Here is a 14,697-nt window from a genome sequence, read left to right on the forward strand (position 1 = left end):
TTGACAGAAATTTAATGAAAATTCAAATTTTACTAACAGAAATCGGATAACGGAAACGGAAAAAGGTTCGGGTTGTCACATCATCCCCCGTTAAAGGGAATTTCGTCCCGTAATTCAGACACTGAATACAAATCATGGACCTAGAAATAGATGAGGGTAATTCTGTTTCATGGAATCTTCATGCTCCCATGTGAATTCAGGTCCCCGCTTTGTATTCCAGCGAACCTTCACTATCGGGATACGACTTTGTTTCATTCATTTGACTTCCCGATCCATAATTTCTATGGGTTCTTCCACGAAGTGTAAGATCTCGTCTAGTTCGATCTCATCGAGTGGTACACAAGTGTCTCATCAGACAGACACTTTGTTGAAAAATGTTTTTGTATGCGACCTTGTATGTGACCATCCCTGAACTAAGATGATCTGTTTTTGTATTATCTAACAAATATTATCAGTTATTTCAGGTTGCATGAATGCGTGATCAAAACGGAAAATACGAAAACACGCGAATGACAGAAACACATAGACGAGAAAAATTAGCCTTGTGACTGAACAGTTCAACAATATATATATATATATATATATATATATGTATTCTACATGTATATATGTATGTATTATATATGTATATATGTATTATATATAGATATGTTGTGTTGAATAGTCAAAACAAAGGAAAGGTCAACAAAGCATGGAAATGAGAAGCTAAATGAAGACCCACGTTTTTGCCTCCTACTCTACCACAACTTGCAGCCAACTCTTTCACTTAAACTCAAGTGCATGAAGATATTTCTTACTCATAGATGTATACGTGAGTTTATGTGTAAAAGTGTGTGTGTTCATTTTTGTTAACTTGTAACACTTCCTAGAAACACTTCCAAGAACATCAGCAATCTTTATCTTCTTCAAGAACAAAGACAAATCCCTGGAGAAAATGAAGAACACCATGATCATCAACAATGAAATGAAGAACACCGTCAACCATCTTCATCTTCTTCACTGAAACTCAAGGTTCTTCATCTTCACTACCTTTGTTCATCACACCATACACCACCAAACACTTCCCTTACATAAATACACCAAAACACAACCATGAAACAACCCAAAACCTTCTGCATCAAGATCAACCACAAAGCTCATCACTATTCATCGTCATCTCCATAGAAATTTCATCACCATCACCACCTTATATCAACCTCCTTCCAACCTCTAAACAACCTTGAAAACATCATCAAAACACCATAACACCGTTACCTTAGCCAAAACATCACAAAAAAAAACTTACATTCAAATCACAAAATTCCCGAAATTGACAGCTGCGTGAACACGGCCTGTGTTCAGCATGCCTTATATCAGACACGACCCATGTACTCTTCTGTTTGCCTCTGTACTTCAACACGACCCATGTTCAAACCAAGCCTAAACCCAACACGGCCCGTGTTCAGCATCATTATCAAGAAAACCCTCCAAAACCCTCCTAAACCTTCCTACACGACCCGTGTCACTTGTGCCATATCTTACACGACCCGTGTGCATGTTTTTACGCAAAAATACCTCAAATACAAATACATAAACTCATGTATTTTGTACCCTTTTGTAAACAACTTGTTTTACATAAAACCGGGCTTTAAATGAACTTTTTGTTACTTATCCAATGTCGGATTGATCTTTGAACAAATATCGACCAGTCGTTCCAAGAGTCCTATTATCGACCAGTCATTCAAAGAAAAAATATCGACCAGTCGTTCCAAGAGTCCCAATATCGACCAATCGTTCCAAGAGAGCAAATATCGACCAGTCGTTCCACGAGTCCAGTTCAGTCAATTTGTAGACGAACCTACTTGATATATATATATATATATATATATATATATATATATATATATATATATATATATATATATATATATTATAGCTTTATGTCATTTAAATACAGTCATTTATATTATTTATAGCTTTACGTCATTTAAATACAGTCATTTATATTATTATAGCTTTCAGTCATTTATAGCTTTCATATTTATACTTATTCCGCAATTATTATTCTTTGTATATATATCTACATATTATATCTTAAACTTATATATCTGTCACACAGTAACTGGCAACCGAGCCTTTTGTTGTGTTGATCAGATTGTTATATTTCCAACAAATCAGTATCTGAGCTGATATATAAAAGGAATAATATCCAACACACTTCTTTAGGTTTGACACATGAAAGACGGGATGTACGTTGCTAAGTTCTCGTGGTAGACGAAGTTTGTATGCTACGAGACTGTGACATCCCCATTTTTCACATTACTAGAAAACAGACCTTTAATGACGCGCTTTTTACGACACGCACTGATTAATGATACGCAAAAGGACGTGCCCTTAAAATAGTGTTATCTCTCCATAAAATTTAAGGATTTACGTCGCACATTATTGCGTGCCCTTAATTTAGTGTCTCAAGAAAAAAAAAATTAAAAACACGGAGGGTGCTTTATCTTAAACGCGCCTCGTCTGTACCTGTCGCTTTATAATTTTAATGAAATGCGCTTTTAGTAGACAAGGGGGAAACGGAATCTCCAAAATTTTGAAAACCCGCCTCATTTTTTCTATCTTCTATCTATCTTTCATCCTTGCAATCCACTCTCCCCTCTCTGATACTCTCTCCTCTAGATCTCCTTTCGTTCTCTACCTCCCGTCTCTCTGTAAACCCTAAGCCATCGCCACCCCCCTTATCTCTAGCACGTGCATGGGTTTTATTTTCTTCCAAGCTTCTGCTTCTCTCGTTTTCTCTCAACCCAGTACGTGCGAGGGTTATGAAATAAAGAAAAACCCCAATGCTCCACAAAGACTCCTTTCTAAAAAATATAATGTAAAGTCGTAGATACGAAGTCTGAAATCATCAAGAGGAGAACAAGAAGATAAAGCGAAGGTGAATCGTAATTGATCTACGGGGTCTCCTCATTAATGGCGTCGACCAAATCTAAAACCTCGAATTCAAAAAAATTAGAAAAGTTAAAGACCTCGCCATTGCAGGACCATTATCTAGGGCTTTTTCAAGGAATTGTCTCTGTAATGTTCGCTCCCTAATCTCACCTCCTATCGGCGACCTCATGTCATCTCTTTCCACCGGTGACCTCGACTCATCTGTTTCCACCAGCGACCTCGGGCTCACCTCACGTCACCGGAGACTACAACGACTGCTCAACTTTACAAGCCCTAAGTACGATTAAGGTATGTTTTTGTTTACATGGCCGACCTTATCTTTATCTCGACACTTCTCAACAACAGTCGTCGACTTGCTCAGCCGACCGCTGTTCTCCACATCTCCAACTTCTTGCCTTCCCATGGTCCTTCAATTAGATCTAATTCGCCAAAGGTATGTTTTGGGACCTAGAGACGTGTGCTCTGCGCTGTAGCCCGGTTGCCCACCGCTCGGTCCTGTACTACCTGAAACGATCTCTATCTTCTCCAAATCAAACATGAATTGTTGTTTCTGGTGACAAATCTAAGAACCGAATACTTGACTAATATAGTAAGGGAACTTCTTATATACACCAAATGATCAAACTTTAATACAAATAATCCATCATACTCTGGGATGATGACTATTTTTTGTGTCTAACATGATTATTAGGATTATTTGGGCGGGCTAACATGTAAAATGGACACAGACATTGAGTCTTTAAACAATACTAGACTAATTTAGTCAGGGAACTTCTTTTAACCTAATGACTTGTCAGAAATTAGGATGATAACTAGTTTTTGCGTCTAACAACTAACAAGATTATTAATCACTCATTGGATTCTTCAGGTCATTCCCCACCACATGATGATATGCTTAACATGAACTTTCAGGCCCTTCCTCTAGCAGATCCCTGTATACCATCAGGAACATATTTAAGGTTATTTGATCAACTTTTCTTTCTTTTGTGTTTTGTCAGATCAGATGCTTATGAACCCATGCAATTCACTTATCTTTTGCTCTGTATGTTGAACTTTCACCAGGCATATCGGGACTCCTCATTCTAGGATTATAAGAAAGCACCAAGTCCAGGTTCTGAAAGCCCTTCTGGGCTTCTTAATGGTGAAAGCTTGAAAGTCGAATCAATTGCTGATTTTGATCTCTTCTTTAAGAGGCTGTATAGCTACTACTGTGAAAAAGGTCTATGCTGCATAATCATTAAGTGGATTGTTGAACTTTTGAGCTTGGCTTTTACCATATGTTTTTGGGTTTTTGACTTTTTTCTTATTATTTGTTGATTGGAATGGTCTTCAAAGTGAAAACTGTGGCATGCTGAACAAAGGGGGTGCTAAGCTTCCTGATATCTTTGTGGGTCCCGGGTGCGGGGCCCACTGTCAAGAAAGGTCCAATCTACCTTCCAAATCACCAGGTTTTCTATCTTTTTTTTTCTCTTAACAATCAAGTATAATTTATATATTTAATGTTCTAATGCTTTGATTTTGATTTGGATGAAACCTATGTTGATAGAAAGTTATATTTATAGATTTTGGTTTAGAATTAAAATTTATTTTGGGTTTACTCTTTTGGGAAAAAAAGACTTATTTTGGGTTTACTATAATGGTAAAAGTCGTCTTTAATTGTGAGTTTTAGTTAACTAATAAGCCCTTCTTTGTTTCCTGGTTGTTCCTATCCTAAGAGTTGGTCTTGCATCTGTTTTGACATTAAAAGAAACATCTAATAATATTATTATTGTTTATATTATAGCCAGAATCAGCACCAGGGTACTCTTCAAGCTGTCTATTAAGCTCCATATTTGTTCACTGATCAACAATTTCCTTAAAAGGTTAGTATCTTTTCTTCAAATTGTTCTTAAAAACATTTGCTCCCAAGCCTTAGGTGTCTAAAGTTAGTTATATTCCTAAGCGATATTTAAATATGAATTGTTGGAGAAAAGAATTTTATATAGGGAGGAATTGCTCAAGACCTCCATACAGATGGGTGTAAAAGATTAACTTATTGCCCCATATCTATTGAAACTGGAGTCATTGCTCAGGTAAAAACATTTTCAAATTCTTTTTTATTTAATAAAAACACTTAGTTGATGCTCTTAATGAGCTTAATGAATGACAGGAAAATGGTTCAACAAGAGTGAAGATGGGTAAAACTGAAGTCATAGCTTTGACTTGTCTTCTCAACTTGCTGACCAATAACCACATAAAAAAAGTATTAAGAAAGAATCTTGTTGGACCATATCAAACATTTTGTCGAGTTTTGATGATAGAGGGAGGCTTCTTAGCTTTAAGCAGAAAGACCTTATATGGGTAACCATACCATAACATGTCGTACTTCCTAATGCTCTCTCTCTCTCTCTCTCTCTCTCTATATATATATATATATATATATATATATATATATATATATATATATAGTATAATACAATCTTACTTTTTTTTGTGGTGTACAGGTTTGTCCACAGGCAGCAGATGTAATGGAAGTCTTTATCCATCTTGGAGAGCCTTGTCATGTTTGTCATCTTCTTGTGCAGATAGTTCAACATATCCATCAAGAGTTGATGTGAGAATTGGAGGTGATCTAGATGGGCTTAAACTTGTTGTGAGCCTCCTCCACCTAATGATCATGATAAAGCAAGTGAGCCTCCTCCACCTAAGGTCTCTGTACCTGTACCAACTGAAAGTGGTTCACAACAGTATATAAGTTTTTTTAAGTTGTCAAAACAATTATTTAATTATGTTATGTTAAGATTTGATGGTATATAGCTTTTTATATAAACATTTAAGTTGGGGGTGATTCTTTTATTCCATTAGTTCTTTTATATTTTTGAACTTTTTTTATTGATATACAATATTATTTTCTGAAAATAACTAGATATTAATTCTATCTAGGTTGTAATCAGCTTTTGTTATGTTTGTACTTTGTTGATAGCAGTCTGAATTAGGAAGACCAAGTTGTTCAACCCCTGATGACAAAGGAAAAGTTTCCATATACATCGACTGCAGTCTGAATTAGGAAGACCAAGTTCTGCCTCGAGACTCATAACTTCAGGTATGATAAGTTTTTGATACAACTATTCATAAAAATTGGAGCTTATGTGGTAATATATATGTCAACAGTTAAAAGGTTTTTGAAAATATCATTTCTTATGTATCAGAAAGATTAGAGAGAACCAGATATAAATTACAGTTGGTCAAGGTTTTAGTGTCGGACGGGTGTTACTTGTATCCGAAAATAAGAGAGAACGAGTTGAGTTGAGTTGATTTGAGGGAGAACTAATGTAGAATAGATGATGCAAGATCAACAAACCTGATCGCAAAGCCACGAAGGGAGCTCGGGCTACTCGATTACAACGTAACAAAATGGTAATTTGATTATCTTACTGGAACTTTCCATATATTAATGTTCCTTTTTTAATTGAATCATAACGAATGACTTAATAAAGAAAGTCTGGGGAATTAGGCTTTACCCATTAATTCCCGACTTTTTTACATATTTGCCTCCATTGATTGTTTGGTTTGAATGATGTAGATGAGAGAGCAGAATAGAGTTGCCCTTTTGAAAGAGAAAAGGACTACAAGTGCAACAATGTGAATATTTCTAGTTCCAGTTCCATCTCTATTTTGCAACTTTATGTTTGTTATAAATTTTGTCAAAGGTATAGATAGATACTTAACTGACACAATTACATGACCAATTCTGCAATTTCTTGGCAATTCACGCACTGATAAAAGAAAGAAATAGTTTATACGAAAGTACACACATCTTAAATATTTGGACTAATAACTGTTGAATACTTGTTTCTAAATTTATCAGTGATTTTTTATATCACAAAGAGTCAATCTGTCTTGTTGGAAAATTAATTAAGTAATATTTCATCATAGATTCATCGGACCTTCGTGTAATTGTGGAACCTTCATTAGCTAAACTGTATCACAACTTAAGAAAATATCTCGCTGAGTTATTCCAGTATAAAGTAAGTAATGTATCCTCTCTTATTCATTATTACCAAAATAATGATCTGGAACACTTCTTGTATAAAACTATACATAATCGGTGTGTTTTATTATGATTACAATAGTAATATGAGTTTTTTTGAATAAAGCAGTTTTTTGATACTTCTGTTTATGGTAGTGGGTTTCCACGTGCAGCTGATGAAAGACCATCACCATTGGTATGTATAGCTTGAGTGCATCTGTGGCTTAATCTTAATTCAATTTTATATTATCTTATTGTCAAGTTTGTTTAGTAAGCTTAACAAGAGTAAACATGGTATCCTTTTCTCAGTTGCACTCAAACCACAAGCTTCCGAGGCCAATTCAGTTGCTGAGACATTTTCTGAATTCAAACACCTTCTTCTTGTGTATAAGATCAATAGAAAATTCAGTACTTTCTTGTATATAAGTTCTATTAGAAGACAAACATATTTTTGATCCCTTTGAGATTTATCCATTTGTCTACTATTGGAATGATTATTTGTATGACATTAACTTTGTGCAATGTATTATATTTTTTGTATATGGTATTTTATTTTCTATTATGAGACATGAAATGGAAATTTAATTTAAAAATTAGTAAATCTATAAATAATTTTTTTTAAACATTTCAAATTATGATACGCAAAAATGTGTGTCATCTTCATTTATGACATGGCCTTTCTTGACAGGGGCTTTCTTGATACGCATTGCGCGTCATTAACATGCGCGTCGTAAGGTTACGACACGCGAATGCGTGTCGTCTTCCTTTATGACAGGGCCTTCCTTGATACACATTGCGTGTCGTAAACGCGCGTCGTAATTGCGCGTTGTAAATGAGCGTCGTAAATGCGCGTCTTCTATATACGACGCGCAAAAGCGCGTCGTCTCTCTTATGACATGGCCTTCCTTGACGCGCATTTGCGCGTTGTCTGAGTCCTTTACGACGCGCAATGAGCGTCATAAAAGGCTATTTTTCTAGTAGTGTCACGGCCAGAAAAGACCGATTTGTTTATGCTTTGTTTAAAAATCAGAGTAGCATTTTAAATAAAAGAGTTGCGGAATTTGTCCCTAAAACAAAATATGATAAATATTTATCAAAGCATTTCTGTAGAAATATATTTCATTAAAAGACTCGGGATGTCATGTTCGATACAGATCAAAAGCATAAACTGTACAACATAAGCCTTACTATATTATTTCGTATTTACGGGCCTATAATCCCTTATCTCTCATCCAAACATCTATGCTCACGCGCCACTACCTGTAATACAAGAAACTAAGTGGGTCAGGCTTGGGAGCCTGGTGAGCACATAGGGTTTTCAACCCACAATAAATAAATTTATTATTTTCATCAACCAAACAAACCCAATTACCGGTTCCTGTTATCCTCACTTTTCGTCCCTAAAACATCTAACATAAGGGACCTAGCCTAAGGGTTTTCATCGGGGTGACAACACATGCTTTGGGGGTTCCTTAGCAATTCATGTCAAATAAGGCAACCATGTGGGGGATGGAGTACTGCTGGTGAGCACACAGTTCAAATAAACACCTACAAATTGCGAGCCTGCTAGCGTTCCACTAGACTGTCTAGAATAGTCTGTGATCGTCATCTATACTCTGCTAGATGACTGGATCATCAATAACATCTTTAACGAGGCCTCTCATTATTTTATTTTGTCACACAACAACTATTACATGTACCCATGTTTTACCCAACACATTTTGTAGATATAAAATACATATACAGTTTAAATCATTTAAAACATGTATAAAATCGTTCATCCAGCATAGATAGCAAGTATACAAATAATATACACACAACACGTAATTTATATAAAATACTTCATATATATGTGTAAGATGAAAGTAACTATGCAGTCACCTATTAAGGTGGTGATTCGGTACTCGGAGCCTCGGGGACCACTAGGGTTTAGTTTAATATTCACCTATACTAATTAATAGTCTAGATTTATCATTAATTCAAAGTTTACTTCATGATATATCAAGTAAGGAACAACCAGGTAAGATCATATCGGAGGTAGGATCCGTTTGGTATACGAAGTATACTGTTTAGAAATCCCACTTTAAACACCTCACTAAATCACAACCTTGACATCATTCCCGTATGTAGATCAATCGGTATAACGGCTTTGAATTACTGATCAATCTTATTTATAAGTTCATAATACGACATTATATTAAAATAAAAGCTATATTTAAAATAGCATAGACGTAGCTTACTTACAACAGGTTTTATAGAAAACCAGGCTTTGCTTGGAGCAGTGTTTCCGAACCGAAAGACCCTTTCTTCTCGGGACTTTGGGAGCCTCGGGGCTTCCTTCGGGTGCTAAGGGTTTACCTAGACTTAGGAGGGGTTAAGAGTGGTACAGAGAAAAAGAAACTAGAGAGAGAATGTCACAACTAGCATTTTAGCTAGGAAATTCTATTCTCGTGTAATCATTCAACTATTATAAAACATATACTCTAAGTAAATGTCACCTAGTTCTCATTTAAATGCACCGTTCATGTTCAACAAAGAGTCTGAAAACCTTAAGAATCCCGGTTTAAGTCCATCTTGGACTAGGATTTCCTCATTGGGCCTAATGGACCAATAAGCATTCAATTCAATTACATTGGGCTTAGAAACCCTATTTGGGTTCTAAATGGACCAAATTCATAAATCTATATCATTTTGGACCATTTGGGCATAGAATGATTCATTCTAACCCTAATGGACCTTATTGGGTAATAACAACTCCAATTAACCCTAATGGACCATAAAACCCATTCTTTTATACTATTTGGGCCGTGAACCATCAATAAGGGCCCAATGGGACGAAAACTATTTATTGGGCTTCACAAACTCCAACATAACCAAGAGTGGGCCAAGCTAATTCAATTTCATCCATCTAAAGCCCAATTCTCGGCCCATGATAAAAGAAGAAAGAAAAACAAAGGAGAATATTATGGTGCTACCTCAATAATACATGGAGGTAATCCATGCAAATTACCCCCTAAAAATACCAAATCCAATACATCTATGCACCTATCACATCTTCATCTCTCTTCCCTCTCCTTTTTCTTCCACTCGGCCGAAGGTAAGCACACACACATACAACATCAAACTCTCTCAAACACTCACAAGAACACTCCTTCCTTTCCTCTCAAATTTTCGAAGATCTAGGGTTGTTCAAGAAGATTTCCACCAAAAATCATCATTTTCTTTGTAAGTCCTTACATATCCAAGTTATTTAACTTCATTCTCATGTTAGATCACTCCTTCTAAACAAATTTTTGGTGATCATACTCCTAGAAACCTCCTAAGTTCGAGATCCACTCAAGAAAGCTTGTTAGGACCAAAAATCTCTTCATCGCTTCTTCAAAACCGAAACATCAAAGAAAAGGTGAGTTCATACCCCCTTGTTTTCGGTTTTCATATGATTTTGGGGGAGAATACAAGTAAAATGTGTAGATCTATGTGTTATATGCATGTATTGTGTGATTTCTTAGTTTATTTTGTAAAATTGTGTTAGATCTTAATATATCTCGACATCTTAAGCAACATGGAGTAAAAATCCATAAACTAAGACACCTTATACATCATATTATCAAGTTAAAAGTGTTTATATGTTTAAGATATAGAAATTTAAAGCAAAAACCTTGTTAAGGGTCAAAATTGTCAAGAAAACAAAAGATAAGGGCAAAAAGTGACATTTGCGGTTTTTAAAGGATCAAACAAGTCCTACTTGTATAAAAATGGATTTTTTTGATAAACATGCTTTACAATGGGCCAAAAATGTAAAATTTTAGCTTAATGAGCCTAATATTTGGGCCTCACGGTTTTGAGCCCAAATTTGCGAAAAATGAAAGTTTTGGGATTAAAAATGTTATTTGACCAAAGTTTGAGTCATAAATGTAAATAAACCAAATTAAGGGGTGAAAATAACATTTATTTCTAAATTGGACAAAAAATGTAACTTTTATCAAAATTGGGCCGAAAGTGTCAATTTTACAAACAGGGGGCTGAAAATGTAATTTTTTGCAAAACTGGGCCATAATGACTAGTTCATCTGTCTTGGCATTCTAGTGAATGCCCGTATTGAATTAGGATTTTGTCGTCCTAGACTGGCCGAGTCTAACTGTAGCAAACAACTCAGGCGTGGGGGAGTTACCCCCGTATAGATCTATACACAAAATCTCGCTCTCCCTCCAAGACTCTGGTTATAACTAAAGACTACGACCGACACTTATTAGTGTCACTCGTTATTTCCCACTAAATCCAATTGAAATTGAATAAACTTGTTTAACAACCTGATTTATGTTTAGTTGAATAAAAGGGTAAGCCTAACAGACGAAGAGAAGAGGGCAGCAGAGGCCCACTAATCATGTATGTTATTATAGGCTGTCGATTATGCGACAGACACGTTAGCCCATCACGTATATAATTGGTTTGGACCTTACTAGCAATGCAAATGGACCACTAAAGCCCAATAGCATGTTAAAGCCATTGGGAGTCCATTAGGCATGTAATTGGGTCACCTGAGGCCCAATAAACATGTGTGATTATATCGGGCCCAATAATCATGTTATTGGGCCACAAAGGCCCAATAGCACATATAGAAGGTATTTGAGCCCAACCTTTGAATCGCTTACGTTTTATCGAGTTTAAGTTCGTATTGTTGGTATTTGTGGTATGCTAAAGGTTTATTGGCAATAACAAAATATCTTTATATATATATATATATATATATATATATATATATATATATATATATATATATATGACCATGCGTTATAAACTTGATATTTTTAACCAAAAAATTTGTAATCGTATATTTGGCCCAAAAACATTAAGATTGACCATTGTGGACCCTTTTTCTATAAAAATAGCAGTTTTAGTCCCTTTTAATGAAAATTGACATTTTTGGTCCTTAAACCATTTTTCTTGACATTTTCCACCCAAACTTTATTTGAATAGTAATTTCTATCCAAAACTATTGCATTTGTCATTTCCAGCCTTTATTTGTAAAAAGTTACATTTTTGGCCCAATTTCCGTAAGTTTTACAATTTTGACCCCAAAATCAAAAACTTTGCATTTTTAGTCCAATTTGGTAATAAATTCATTTTCAACCCTTGAAAAAGTTTATTTACGTTTTAGACTCATAATTTGTTAAGTTTTCCATTTCAGCCCCTCAAGACTTCATTTTTTTCGCAACCTTGGGCCCAAAAACTCGTGAGGCCCAATTTAAAGCCCAATATGCTAAATTTTATGTTTTTGACCCTTTGAAAGGTATTGTTTTCATAAAAAATAGCTTTTATACTAATAAACAACTTATAACCTCATAAAACCGAAAATTAACAATTTACACCCAATCTTTGTTATTTTTGCAAAAATGACATTTGTAAGGTTCTTTGGTTTTGTTTTTCACTTTTTAAACTTAAGGACCCTTAGATCTATGATGTATGTTGTTTATTATGTTTTTTTGTTTATGATTCTTTCACCCTTTTTGCTATAGATCTCGAAATATAAAAAATATTACATATTATCACAATCAAAAAACTAAAGAATTCACATATAGCATACAAACACACATAGATCATCACATTATACTTGTATTCTCCCCCCCCCCCTCCCTAAAAAAAAATAAGTAAAAACCGAAAACAAGGGGGTATGAACTCACCTTGCTTAGTTATTCTCGGTTTGAAGAAGAATTGGAAGAGGTTGAGGTGATTCTCGGCCCTAGCAAGTTTCTTGAGAGGTCTTTGGGCTTAGATGGGTTCTAAGAAGCATGATCATGAATTTGCATGAGTTAAGACAAGATTTTTGATGAAATATAGAAGTTAAGCCATGGATTCAAGTAAAGAATTACCAAGAATGATGATATTAATTGAAAAACTCCTTGAAGACACACACCAATGCTCGAAAATTTGGAGAAAACGGAAGAGTTCTTGAGAGTTTTCTTGTAAGAGTTTGATCAAAATGAAAATGGTGGTGGTGTGTGGTGCTCTCGGCATAGATAAGGAGAGAGAGAGGGGGGGGGGGAATGAGCTTGCCTTGAAACTTGAACTTGGCATGGATACATGAGGGATATAACTAAGATGTATGTTGGATAATCATGAGGTGTCAACATAAAAGTCAACTCTCTTAATCTTTTTTTTTTTGTATATATCTAGATGGGCCGAGAGAGAGAGAGAGAGAAAGAAGAGGGATGGAATGGGCCTTTAATGCTTGGTTTCAATAATAGGAGGCTCATTTTGATGGTTTTCGGCCCATTGGGCCCTTAGAGGTGTTTACGACCCAATTAGATTAAAAGAATGGGTTTCATAGCCCATTAAAGCTAATTAGGTTAATTATGGCCCAATAAGGTAGACCAATTCATTTTTGGATACATCATAGCTCAAAATGTTAAATTTCATGAAAGTGGGTCCAATTAGGGCCCATTTAAGGGTCATAAGCCCAAAATAGTCAAATTGGAAGTTTATTGGCCCATTAGGCCCAATAAGGAAATCCTAGTCCATAATGGACTTAAACCGAGATTTTTATGGTTTCCAATCTTTTGTTGACCATTTGAAGTGTTTGCATAGAGTGTTTGATGGAATTTCGTTGTCACTGAATAATCATCATGCATACTTTCAAGTTTTAGCCACAAATGTTACTCTTGTTAATGTAACAAAAAAAAACCCTTAGAATTCCTAGTTGTGACAGTTGGCACCTTTGAGTGTACAATCGTAGTCTGTAGTTATAACGAGAGTTTCCTAGAGGGAGAGCGGGATTTTTTGTATAGATTTATAAGGGGTGACTCCCAACGCCTTAGTTGTTCGCTACAGCTAGACTAGGCCAGTCTAGGGCGACAAAACCTTGAGCAAATACCGACATTTGGAAAAATGCAAAGACAAGCAACCTAGTCATTATCATGCATGGTTATAACGGCTCATATAGAGATCCAATACCAATTTAACATTTTGGAGATTAACCCTTCGATTGTGTTAATACAAAACAACTTATTTAACGGTACAAGAACCTCGACATTATTATAAATAAGAAAATATCGGATTTTCTGGGGAAATATTAATATTCAATTATCACTTACTTACAATACAAAGAAATCTCAACTACATTCATATATGTTACTACTGTGAAATTCACACATGCATCTATACTTGATTTTCACATCATTTTCAGACATTTTACAGAAAAGATCGGATTTTCTGGGTTTTTACAAAAGATACAAACACTTTTGTTCAAACATACTTACGAACTCACCAACATTATATATGTTGACCGTTTACAAAATAAGTTGTATTCTCAGGTAATCGGTAAGCAGGAAGATTTTCAAGTGTGTATGGATTTATTTTGTGTAACATCACTCATCATACTATTAATACTTTGAATTATGTAATTTATAACAATGTACTTGATGTGAACAATGTTGGTTGTTATATGTAATGTTGGTGTTGAATGTGTTATGTTTCATGTAAATTCATTGTGATAATAATTCAATTGTTAGTCACACGAGCCCCTGGTCGTTTCCACTGTCTGGTTCGGGGGTGTGTCAGGTTGGTATCAGAGCAATGTTTATAGTGAACTAGCATATCTAACCATACATGATATGCAACTATAAACACAATGAGACTAAATAACTCTGAACAAAACAAAAATTTCACACTTATGTGCGCATATTAGAATAATAACCTAACAATATTTAATAAAAAGCTTTTGGAGGAAATTGAAAACTATGATTAAACCTGGGCAG

This window comes from Lactuca serriola, chromosome 5 (genome assembly GCF_051521515.1).
Source record: "Lactuca serriola cultivar US96UC23 chromosome 5, Lser_US96UC23_V15, whole genome shotgun sequence".
Taxonomy (NCBI): Eukaryota; Viridiplantae; Streptophyta; class Magnoliopsida; order Asterales; family Asteraceae; genus Lactuca; species Lactuca serriola.